We start from the raw sequence: 12,771 nt of genomic DNA, 5'->3' as shown, positions 1-12,771 counted from the left end.
TAGACAGGTTCTGTACTTTTCCGATGAGGAAAGTGCTGTCTAATACCGAACAGAGCCAGTCTGGTACTCCTTACTTGTTAATTAAATAGAAAAAAGCTGACTTCAAACACCTATCTGAGGGTGTTGGGCAACAACCTGAGCTCTCTGCTAAGGTTTGGACTAGGATGCTGCTCTTGATCAAGGCAAATGTATCTGAATCCAAGAAAAGAAGCAAAGCTTCTGGAGAAATGGATTTCACTCATTTGTCTGAGAAGTAGATGACTTGCATTACCATGCCATGCATTTGATCTGTAGGTGAATTTGGAAACATTTCTGGCTAACTCTGAGAAACACAGAGTTCTTGGGTAACTCGTAAGTAAATCAATCATTGTCACAGTGAAGCTTTCAAAGTGGAGACAACCAAATTGTTGGACAGGTAGAGGAAAAAAAGCAAAAACAATTGAAAATAAAAATTATAAATATTTATCATTTAATTAAAAACTTAGGAACCTAAATAAAGCAGTTCTTTATAGTTGCCTAGCAAAATTTATACAAACCTGCTCAATGACAAGATTTATCCACTCCATGGGATGAGGATGGAGAAAGGAAAAGAAAGCTTTGCTAAATGTAATGCTAGGTAGAGACTGAGTGCAGGGACATCCAGTTTTGTTAAGCAAAAAAGGAACAAAATAACCTGAGAGGTAGCTATCCTGCTCAGATGCACAAATAGCAGCTCCACTGTCGGTCAAGACCTCCATAGTCTAAGCTCAAAGAAAATGCAGTGTTTGAATTAGCATCTTCTCTACACTATACAACCCCACGGAGGCCACATCTAAACTTCTGTTTTCTCAGTTACATATCTTTCAGTCAGACTGATTCAGCCAAAAAATCTATTTCATTTATTGATTTCCTACTCAAGAAGACTTTTAAACTTTTTTCCCCAAATAATATGAATGTTTTTTTTCTTATCGCAGAACAATTTATGTGCTAACTTCCTAGAACTACAATGCTGGTACAATCTGTACCAGCAATCTGTACAATCTGTGTTGAAAACACTTGGCTGCTTTGTAGAAAAAGGGACATTTAGAAACCTTTGTTTTACTGAGATAGCACCCTTTCTTTCGGTTTAAAGCCATCACTTTCTTATTCCCTCGCTTGCCATCTTCCCATACCTCTTCAGCTATCCCAGAGTTAACTAAATTCAGGCTAGGTGAGCCAGGCCTGAATCTCTTTAGTCAAAAGGAATCTTCCAAGAAATAGTCATACTTTCACCTCCCAGTCTTACAAGCAAAACAACACAATGAAATACATTTGTTCCCAAATAATAAAGCAGCTCCTCAAGATCAGGTTTGATACCATCTTTTGCAGCTCCTGTGAAGCCTTCACCAGTTTTGGATGAAAAATAAATCAAAGCATTACTGACCTTGTGCCCGAAGTCATGTGTTTGGCTGAGCAGCTGTGGCTGCAGAGGAATGAAAACTCAATTCCTGGCTGTTTGGAAGCGATGCTGGCAGTGAAAGGATGGTCATGCACTGTTTTTTCCCCAATCATGCAGCAACTTGACAATAAGCCTCTGTTTCTTTCCCACTCCTCATTCCTTCTACTATCTCTTCAATATTTCCCTAATGCAGCACCAGAGAGAGGTGACTCCTTTTATTCTCAGACCTCATGCTTTTCAGCTCCCTAGCCACCACAGCTATAACAAGGCTCTTCTGCTATCACAGATTGCTGGACTTCTAAGGAGAATACCAGCTTCTGTAGAGTGGCAGAGCAGGATCAGGAATTTTCAAAGCAAATATTTTCTTAGATATACCTTATCATAACTAATGAAATTGTCAGTAGACCTGCAACCATTTTCTCTTCTAATAGCAACCTACCAATTCCAGCTTCTCATGTTATCTGGAAAGGATGGATGGAAAGAACTCTGATACCTCTACAGATATTAGTGCACATATTTTTCTTTTATTCTTTTAATGCTTTCGTTGCTGTTCCATAATTCTGCATTGTTGCTGGAGTGGTTTCGGGAGATTTTCCTCCATTTATATTTCACCTCTTAAATAGCCATAGAATTGAATGTATATTCCCTAAATGAATAGTTATGAAACTAGAAGGCTTTTCCATAATCTGTACAGACTCAGAAAGCATTGCCAAGATGGACACATATGTGTCAGTGGTCTCAAGCATAGTTTGAGTGGGCCAAAATTTTTCAGCAGTGGAAATTAGGTGGGCCTGAATAGAGAGGTCAGACAGGTCCTTTTTAAGGGATTCAGGACAGTGACCTTTATAAGTCTCTTCTTTTTGTGGAGTGCAAGCCTTGTGCAGTACAAGCCTAGTGCACCACACACGAGTGGTGCCCTCACTACGACAATACAAACTTTGCAGAAGTATGATCGAGGCTCTTTCTTTTTTTTTCACTTTTGTGCTCTGTTAAAAAGCTGGTGGGTTTTTCATTCTGCATGTTCCAGGTATTTTTAAATCTGAAATTATTCTTTCTTGTTCAGTTACCAGTTTTTGTTCCTCCAATTATTCTTTCTGTCTCACAGATACTGTTCATCCACATAGAAAAGATCAGCTTTAACACTAACACAAACATTGAACAAGGTTTTAAGCAGGATTTGATATTTCTATTTATATGATAACTTGCATGCTTTCTTCTTGCAGTACCACCTGTGGTTAGGATCAGAAATATTTAATATATCCTCAGAAGTTATTTTCTTTAATACTTACAGATCAGAAAGAAATATGAAAGAAAATCTCAGGAGAAGACCTGTTTCTACAAAACTTGTTATCAGGTCTTCAAAGAGAAATAGAAATGTCTGAGTTCAGTTTCTGGCAGGGAATTAGGAGAGGAAATGATTTTCAAAGAGCTGGTTTAGAACATGGAGTGTTTTCAAATATTGATTCTACACATGGGATGGGATGTTTTTTTTGAATCTTCTCATTATTTCCCTTCATACACTCCAAGTTCTTTCATCTTTCCTGTAAGAAAAACAGGTTTCCCCCTTTTTAAAGAATCAGTGTCTTTTGAAGCTCAACATGAATTTTGTGAGTGAACTGTTTAAATGTGTATTTGCCTTTGAGTACCCCATGCTATTCTAAGTCATTAAGATGTGCTATTAACTCTCTGTGAACAAAGCCAATATCATTATTTAGTGCAAAGCAATGCTCCAATAACAAAAAAAACCTCACTAAAGCATTGCATAAACATGGCATAATACCATAAATAGCAAACAACTGGATAAAGTCATTGCAGGTTATTGGCAGTATGTGCTTGAAGAGATGGGCAAAGAAGGTGAGCTTGGGTGAGTGTTGGGCTGATTTTTTTTTAAAAAACAGACATGCACAGTCTGTTGTAAATTGTCAGGTTTCAGTGGAAGTTGCTCACACTATAACCACGTGTGGAATTCAGTGGAAATGCTTAAAGGTTGAGAGGTTGTTGTGAGAGTTGTGGCTGCAACTTCACAAGCATGGTCAGATGTAAACAAACTTTAAACTGGTCAGTCTAGGTGCCCTTATATAAATAAGTGCCTTTATATAAATTATGCACTACATGCTCAGTTTATGAAGCCTCAACTCTTTCCAGTGCTTTTTATGGATACAACCCCCATCAATGTACAGCATATAATCCCTAGCATTTTTGTGTTTTCTGTAAACTCTTTGCTCTCCCCATTCCCTCCCTGCTGCGGGAACTAGACCTGGCTCTGTAAATGTCTTAGGAATGGAAGATATTTTTATACAGCTGAATATAGCAGTTCATCATGGATCAAATATGTCCTTTTGGCTTCTTCATGCAGCTAGCGAACTTAGTTATCAGAAATGTTTGGCTATTTTAAGTATGTTAAGGAGGGCCTTTAAGGGGAGAGGTATGCTTTATTGAGAGACATACTTGTTTTTCTGAAGTTGCTGTTCAGGAGTCTCCAAGGGAACACATAGCAGCAAAAACAGAAGGATCCCCTTGTGCACTCATATGGCTTTAAAAACATTTCATGTCATAATGGTGTAAACAGTTGCTTCCTGAGAGTGAGAAAAACACTGAGAACTAAGAACAGGATCTAACAGTGTGCTCTCCATTGAGTCCCTGGGATAATACTTTGTTCCCAGCAGCATGAAACAACTGCCCTCAGCTACCCACCCCATGTTGTTGCCTTGGGTGGAGTGCCTGTTTGGAGGGTGAAGGCAGAGCCTCCCTATTCAGCAATGGACCCTACACCTCCAAACAGCGAAGGAAGTGCTCTCAGTGGAGTCCATACACACAGAGACAGAAGTGCAGAAGCATAAAGCACTAGTGAGAACAGGCCCTGCTTGGATGAGAGATTCTTCTCAGCTCTGTCAGGCCTGCAAAAATATTTCTGGTTGTCATCATCAAGGTCAATGTGCTTGCCTGGGGATTACCAGCAACTGGGCTGAGTGGCACAGTATTTGTAAGCGATGAGTGAGATAGCTCTGAGTTGGCACTTAGATAATTATACATATTTTGCATTACAAAGGTAAAGCAAGAAGTGTCAAAAGGAAGGGCTCATGATGGACAAAGAGGGCTGAATGCCTGTCTGTGCTGCTCACACTGCTGCTGCCTTGTCTGATAAAGTCCCAGGCAGTGCTGCCCTCCTGCTCAAGTGTCAGTCACCCATAGAAGGGGCAGCTTGCACATGGAAAACTCGGCACCAGCCTCTCTGTTAACTTATCCAGGGGAAATACAACTTGCAAAAAGACCAATTATTTCCACAACACTTTCTGGCTGGTGCTGAAGTTAGTGAAATATATGCAAGCCAGGATATCTTCACCTCTGAGGGTAGATGAAGTCTGTGTTGCGATTTATGAGCTTTGCATTGTTCAAACTGTTTTGCTTCATGATCTGCAGACAATTATTTTGTATCCTTCTGCTAATTTTGTACTAATGTATAGAGCAGCATCTCGTCACCCCCATGGCTATCAACTATAATTAGAGAAAAAAGGAATTTACACATCTGCCTACACATGTGGAAAGCTGAAAATTACGTATGCTTTATTTCCCTTGCACTTGTTGCTGGATGAAAGCTTTGTGAGTGTGAACTGAAATCCTCTGGTAGAAGAACTGGGAGCAGTATGAGCACTATGCAGGCCTTGCACTCACTAAGCAGCAGTGTCCTGGCGAGCATGGGCCACTGAGCACTAGTAAGCACAGACTAAAGAAGTCTCTGGTCAGCTTAGTACTGTGATCAGCAGGACCTACCCTGCTATTTTTAAGGGGTCAAAGGGACTGTGGGCAGAGTGGCTTGGGTTTTTCTTAATCCTCAGAATTAAAGTAATGGGTTTGCAGTTGGACAGAAGGAGGGTGCTGGGGGGTTAGTGACATCATCACAAAACCTCTGTCCTCCATTCAAACAGGGATTTTTGCATACCTGTAACTGAGTTGAGAGGGGGCTGATTTAGCAGCAGCCCAGAGTGGGCTGGGACCCCTGTCTCTCTTCCCATGAACACCTTTCTCCTGGCCTTCTTTCTGCTAGAAAATTCTCATCAAATATGAATTCTATTACTAATCATCTCCATCATGGTTTGTTCATTCTTTTCACGCATTAAAACCAACTTCCCCCTAACTTTTGCTATGGCAGCAGGTTAGATAATCACAGACCTGTCTTTCCAAATTGTAAAGCACTTATTTTTCACTTGTACCTTTGTACACAGTAGGAATTTCTTTTGAAACAGCAAAGGTTTTGCTTACTCAGAGATCGGATCCTTTTTGTTTAAAAAGTGAAGATACAGTTACCAATGCAAACTACTGGTCTGCTGTGAGCATCAACATTCATTTTCCCACATGAAATAATCTACTGTAAACAGTGAAAAATTATAGTAATTATAAAATTAAGATGATTACTTTGTACTTGGGATGTAGAATATTGTTTTGATCTTTTGTAAGGCAAAAGGAACATGATCAAAGTGTTTTAACCTTAGCTATAGAAATGCACTTTAAATAGCAAAGCTGCTTATCAAATAGTCTGTGTTTTCAATGGAAGCTTTCCCTTATAAAGACAAAATTTGCCTCCTGACCCCAAAGTAGTACTTTTCCAAACCAAATGAAGAACCTACATGTTCCCTTTTACTTATGTCAACAAAATATTTCATGCTCTTGCTACGTGAAGGAAGTTAACTTCTAAAATGTTAGTGCCAACGCATAGTTCCACAACATTGCACAGAGGACAAATGAAACTTAGGGACCTCTTTCAAGCTCTGCCCCACTGAATGTTGCACTAGACATCAAAAGTTTTCATTAAACAAGGAAGTGTTCTTTCATTAAGACAAACAATATCAGACAAGGGCATAATTCTTACCATCACAAAAGAAATCCCTGTCTTTTTGATGATCAGGATGACCTCTTTGCTTTGGAAGCATTTTGTAAAGAGTTTTGAGGTAGGAAGATCCCTTTGCAGAGGGGTCTTGTGACGGTTTCCCTCCCCTGAAGTAGATAGTAGTGGCCATCTGAAAAGTGCTGAGTTCCCAGGGTCTGTGTAAGAGGATGCTGTGTCCCTCTCTGCTAGTGGGACTGTCAATCTGCAGTGGAGAGACTCCAATACTAGAGGAGAGCAGGTCTGAAAAGCTGGTAATTTGTATTTTCCTTTTGAAAGCCAACAGAACAACTAGTCAGGTCTTCACTGTCCAAAAAGTGGTGTGGTGATCCTCAGGCTGATTCTGGTCTGAGCCAGCAGCAGCCCTACAGAGCAGCACACAGGGTACCTGCTAAGGCCTGGCCCTGGCAGCATCACCTTTAGGGTCTGTACCCTCATGCTGTGCCCTGCCCCTCAGCTGGCAAAGCTGGGCTGGCACCTCCCTGCTGCTGCTTTTCCTGGTGCCACTGCAGCACTGTCCAGCCAAATGAGTCAGCACTTGTATCCACAGTCTTGCTCAGCTCATCCTGACATCTTGAAATAAGTGTCTGGTGTCTTTGTCTAACAACTGGGACATTCAGCCACTCACTGCTGTTCAATCTTCTCAAGTAATTCTGATCTCCAGGGCTTTTTTTTCCTTCCTCTGCTTCAGTTGGCACCTCCAAATTGGAGGATTTTGTGCACGAACTCTCCCTGCTACTTGTCTGAACAACTCTAAGATGCAATCTTGTTAATCTGAATGAATATTCAAATAAGTAAGTGAAAATTTTGGCTGAAATCCTTCCTTTTGTGCCCTAAGGGACGTCAGATTTTTTTTCATATAAATCATAAATCATGTCCTAATTACAAATTTTACTGAGACTTAAGAGAATGGATTACTGAAGATAAATATGTCACTTTTCTTTGCCTTGAGAAAAATAAAATATCTGAATAAAATATTTAAACAAAATTTTAACAAGCAGGTAAATTCTTGCAGTTAGCAATGCTGTAAAAATTTTAATTCATCCTATCAGAATTTTTTTTCATTTAATAAGTCATTCTCTGAGTGCTAGATGAAGCAATCTTGGTTTTCTATCAGTTTGTACCTTACAGTTGATTGCAGGCTCCAGTTAAATATTTCCAAAGGTTAGGGTATCTCTCTTGCTCCCCTTCTTCCTCTTCTAATTTCCTAATCATGCTGCAGTCTTTACTGGTCAGGACACTGACAATGTCATATCTTTCTCTTCTAGTTCGTCAACTTTTTGTTATCAAACAACAAAGCCTTAATTATTTTGTGGAGGACTATGCTGAAATCCAGGGAACATGCAGCCAAACACACAGGCGGCATAATCTCCTGAACATTGTTCCCTTAGGAATGCAGCTAAACCATCCTCCCTTAAGCCTTTGAATAAAATCACTTTATGCTTCCATACTCCTGCTGGATTGCTCATCTTCATGTTTTGAAAAGGGATTGTGCCATTGCAAAAAAAATTATTTTTTCAGACTCGTGTAATTTTCAAATAACGAAGACATGCACAAGTATTTTAATAAATGAGTTATTCTGATGTAATGGACCCTCTGAAGTCAGGGTCACCCTTAAAATTATGGGCAATGTACAGTGCCAAATTTGTATGTGATGCATATACTGGGTACCTGCCTTTTTAGTTTCATAAGAAAGCACTTGTTTCCACAGAAGGCATTGGATTGGGAGCCACCCTGAAGTTAGTGCCACTGTTTTCTGCATGGCTGAGCATGGTTCAATTTTAACAAGGGAGGAACTGAAATTAGACCAATTCAGAGAAGATGGGATCCACCCCAAAATGGATGGCAGTTCCCAGTCTTCAAGGATTTTGGAAAGTATGTGGAAAGAATCATTACCATTTTGTGTACTGTGAATTCTCACCTGGCACGTTCAGCACCCTGGAGGTTGTTCCAGACTGTGCAGCAGTGAATCATGTCTCCATACCAAGTCCTAGAAAGGGATCCTGAGGAGGGCCATTGGGATTATCTGTGGAAGGAGACAGCCTTGCCTTCCCCCCTGCAGCATTGCCCAGATCAGCAGATCTCCCACATGATGCCTTCCCCACATGTGATGCTTTCTCCACGTGTGATGCTGCCACTGGCACCAGGGAAGAGGAGCAGCATGAAGAGCAGGTCGGCTCTGAGATGGCTTCTGTGACCACTGGTCTATAATTTTCACTTGGGACTGCAGAGAATTACAGCCTTGGACTTTATTTACTAGAAATTTAAATCCAAACCAGAGGTAGATAATTGCTTACGGCAAACTGACTTCTCTATGTGGTAGCTATCAGCTACCAGTGGATAAAATCATAAATACAGGGTCACACAGGGTGTGCTCATGCAATCCTCTGCTCACAGCGGCGATTTTCTCCCTTACATGGCAATTCACCTCAGAAGGAATTTTATGGATTTTTTTTTCCAGAATTACAGAATTTCAGGCACTATTGTCTCTGTTTTTTCCTTTTTCTTTAATCCTTGGCCATTGCTACTTGTGGAACTCTAGACAAAGAGTGGAGTGTAGCAAAAGCAGGGGCTGCTCAGCACACCAGTAATCAGATCCTGGATCCATCAGCAAGAAGAAACCAATGGGCTTCAGGGCCATTTCAGATGCACTTGAGAACCTTGTCTGCCTCTGGGATTCAACTCAGGCTTTGTATGTAGTCATTTTGGCTGAACCAGTTCCTTGCTGGATCATGTCTGGACTGTGTGAAGCGTTTTATCTCAATCTGCTAAAGATTGCTTTATTTACAAAACTATAAGCAAATAACGAAGACCGGATTTTCAGGTAACCTTCACTTGCTTTACATGAAGCAACAGCCGTATTTTCAGGTATACAAGAAATTTTCCATCTGTGATGACTGATGGGCACAAGTTGTTTAAAATCCTGAACATCAGTGGTCTGCAAAATTTACACTGGATATAGCCGAACATGATAGGGGGGAAAAGGATGAAAGAAGTGGCCATTTATGAGAGGAATTCTAAACATTTTCCCTTTCCAGGTGATGCAGACTAGCCAGTTCTGTGCATTCAAAGGCACAAACAAACTCTCCAGGATCAGCAGGTGCTCCCAGTCTTCAGGATTTTTCTCTGTGACAGAGGGATCCCTTTGAATAGGAGCTCAGTGTCTGATAACTTCACCTGACCCCAGGAGCAGCAATCTTTATGGAAATGCCAACCAACCTTTTAACAAAATCTCAGTAAATTCGTTCATTTATAAAATCATTATAATTTAAATTGTGGTTTTTCATAGCTGTGACAAGCCTGGGAATTATTAACATGATCATATCTGGTTTGATATTATCTTTGGACTTCAGAATACTTGACAGATAATCTCATAGTTGTTTATCCAGTTCTTTGATGTTGTGCAGGTTAGAGGGTTTTGGTTGGGTTTTTTGTTTGCTTTTCCTCTTACTGATACATTTGGTTTTGGTATTTACTCTGGTGGTGAGGCTACCTTACAACATTATGACTTTTCTAGCCATGGTATATTTTCTTACCTGCAACAGACTTTGGCTTGCAGAGGTTTGTCCAACAGAGAGTGTGTGTGTAACCATGCTGCAGATGTTATCTCTGTTAGCAGGTGAATCCCAGAGGGTTTGCTACCTCTGAAATGTCAAATGCATGGTGCATCAGCTACCCAGTGTGCACACAGGCAGTTCTATCCGAGAAATCACAGTCAGAAATAGTGCCACTGCACCTAAGTGGAGACAATCACCCTGATATTTCCCATCAAAGCAACATGGATTTACCAAATTTACATGAGATGAAATAGCAGGCTCTTATTATGCAGTGCACATTGTCTTGTTTATTAGAAATAGATAGGGGTGGTCATTTAAGATGAACCTGATTTGCTAAATACAATCATAGCATGGAAAGGTGTGGTATCTCCTGGATGAGCTGAGGGAAAGCTGGTTAGCTCCAGTCATGGTTCTATAAGAAGGAGCCATTCCCACACACACCCTGGCGTGCCGTGGCTCACTGTCCCATCCACTGACCTCCCTCTGCACTGGGAGGTGATGCACGTTGTCCTGCTGCTCCTGCCATGGAACCACACAGCGATGCTGCAACAGCAGAGTATCCCACAGTGTTCAAACCAAATCAGAATTAACAAGCTGATGGAGAAGATGTACAGGGCACCTAATCATCATTTAATCTTGTTTGCTTATGTTTGCTATATATTTGCATATTTTTAGTCTGCCTTCTGGTCTTTGAATGGGAAAGAGGTACTCCTAATATATGTGGCAATTTCAGTTTCAAATTCAACTATATGTTGCCATATTTCTGCTCAGGGAGAAGGGAAAAAAAAAATCTCCATTTGCCCTCTCCTGCTTTTCACACACATCCATTTATGAGTGATTCATCCAGGGCAGAGTAAGTTTATACACTTGTGAACTCAGAGGTCTGATAATGTTTCTCGTGACTGCTTTGAATAAATCAGATCTAAAACATGATTAAATAGATCAAATGAAATATAAACCACAGCACAGAAAAACAGAAATTCTACTTGGCTCCTGTTCTTCTTAGCAGCTGTTCTGCACAGGTATTGAGCCACGTACACACCTACTCAGCTTCACAAGAAAGCTTTTCATAGCAGTCAAACTTTTCCTTAATAGGGTAGAACAAAGGCAAAATGCTATTAATAAAATTACCTTCTCTCTTAGCAACTACAGCATTAAAATCATTGTAAAACAGATGAATGTTTTCAGAAATACAATTTAACTTGTGATTTCTAATTAATGTTAAGTGAAAGCTCTGTAAAACGTGATTAACAATTTTCATTGCTGATTTTCTACTTGAGATTAGCTTTGAATGAATTCCATTCAACTTGTAATTTTGGCTGTGCTTGCCTGAGATGTAAAATCTTTTTAATAAGAAAAACCACCCATCTGAATGGCTGAACTGAATGCCACTTACATGTGAATTACAGTCCTAGAAAAAAGGTTTAAGACATTGCTCAACTTGATTTTTCTTACACTTTTGTTTTTAATTGTTTTACAGACTTAGCTGGTTGTGGAGCAGTTACTTGAATAATTAATTTTTTAGTAAAAGTATTGTGTAACAAAGCTCAGCTTTTGCATGGCACTTCTGTGCAGTCTAGAGTGGCTGCATGAGCATTTCAGAGGTGACACAAGAGCTTTCACAGCTATAAGCAAGTAGCAAGAAAGGAGGGAGTCTGTCCAGAATGGCACACAGGACGCTGTTTTGGGGCAGAACCAGCACAGTGGTTGCAGCAGTATTTCTGTGGCAATAATTCCATGTGGTATTTTTTACTTTGCCTTGTCTGGTAGTTTGTCTCACATGATCTGTCATGGTACCCTGTCTAGATGCACAGTACTGATGGAGTAATTCATACCTCTGGCACAGTTTCAGGAGGAGCAGTACTGAAATTAATGGGTTTGGGGTGTTCTCAATTTTAGCCGCTGGAAACAAGGCAAAAAATATTTTGCCATTTTGTGCCATCTTTTCCATGGTTGAAAGTAAGTGGAAAACAGACATGGAATTTTGATTTAGAAGGAATCAGCTTGAATAAGGAAATATTTGTGTCTGTGATTACTAGTTGGAAGGGAAGAAAACATGAAACAATGAAGATGATAAAATGATTATAGCAGAAATGCAGTATTTTCGTACTGGATAAGAGCCAGGAAAAGTAACGACAAAAGCAGAGCCTTCTTCATTTCCTAACCAGTCAGCAGGAATTTGTTTGTAATTTCCTTCTTAGGGCACTTCCATGAGAGATGTTGACAGTGAGATTGTCATATATTTTACGCTGCCACAACATGTAGTCCCAATGTGAAACACATAACATGTCTATGGTGGAGAAGACACTGAAATTCCATTTCTGCAGCTGATGATTTCTTCTGAGATTGCAGATGCTTGCCTGAGAAACAGATGCTGAGATGGAATAAGAATTAGTTAGAGAGGAATAAGATGGGGTTCACTTTCCTGCCTGGGCCTTGGTTTTTGTGGGGAAGGTGCTGCTAAAGGGTGCAATTTCTTTCTCAAGTCCAACCTCCCAAGAACTTCTCAGATCAAGCTTCCTTGCCACACTGCTGCAAAGTCATATATGCAGAAAAGGGCTGGGGACAGTTTCCTCGATAGTCACAAAAGTAAAAGTAATAAAGAACCCAGAGCAAGCCTCCCCACCTTGAAAGGGAGAAATGTAGTGCTACTATATCAAATTCAAAAGTTGTATCACTATACCAAATTCCCCCAGAGAATTCTACTTGATCGTGTCTTAGAGAGTAGCCAGTGTAGAAGAGCTTCTTCCGCTCGCTTTTGTGCACAATAAAACTTTTTTGTGTTCTTTTGCTTTCTCATGCTATTGACAGAAGTAATGCAGTCTAGCAAAAACATTATTGAAAAGAAACAGATTGCTTTTTTATGGTGCAAAATGTGTAGTGCATCAGCAGGCATCATCCATCAAGAGTTGGAA

This window comes from Aphelocoma coerulescens, chromosome 6, assembly GCF_041296385.1.
Source record: "Aphelocoma coerulescens isolate FSJ_1873_10779 chromosome 6, UR_Acoe_1.0, whole genome shotgun sequence".
NCBI lineage: Eukaryota > Metazoa > Chordata > Aves > Passeriformes > Corvidae > Aphelocoma > Aphelocoma coerulescens.
The sequence above is the reverse complement of the archived record's forward strand: the minus strand, read 5'-3'. Positions refer to the sequence as shown.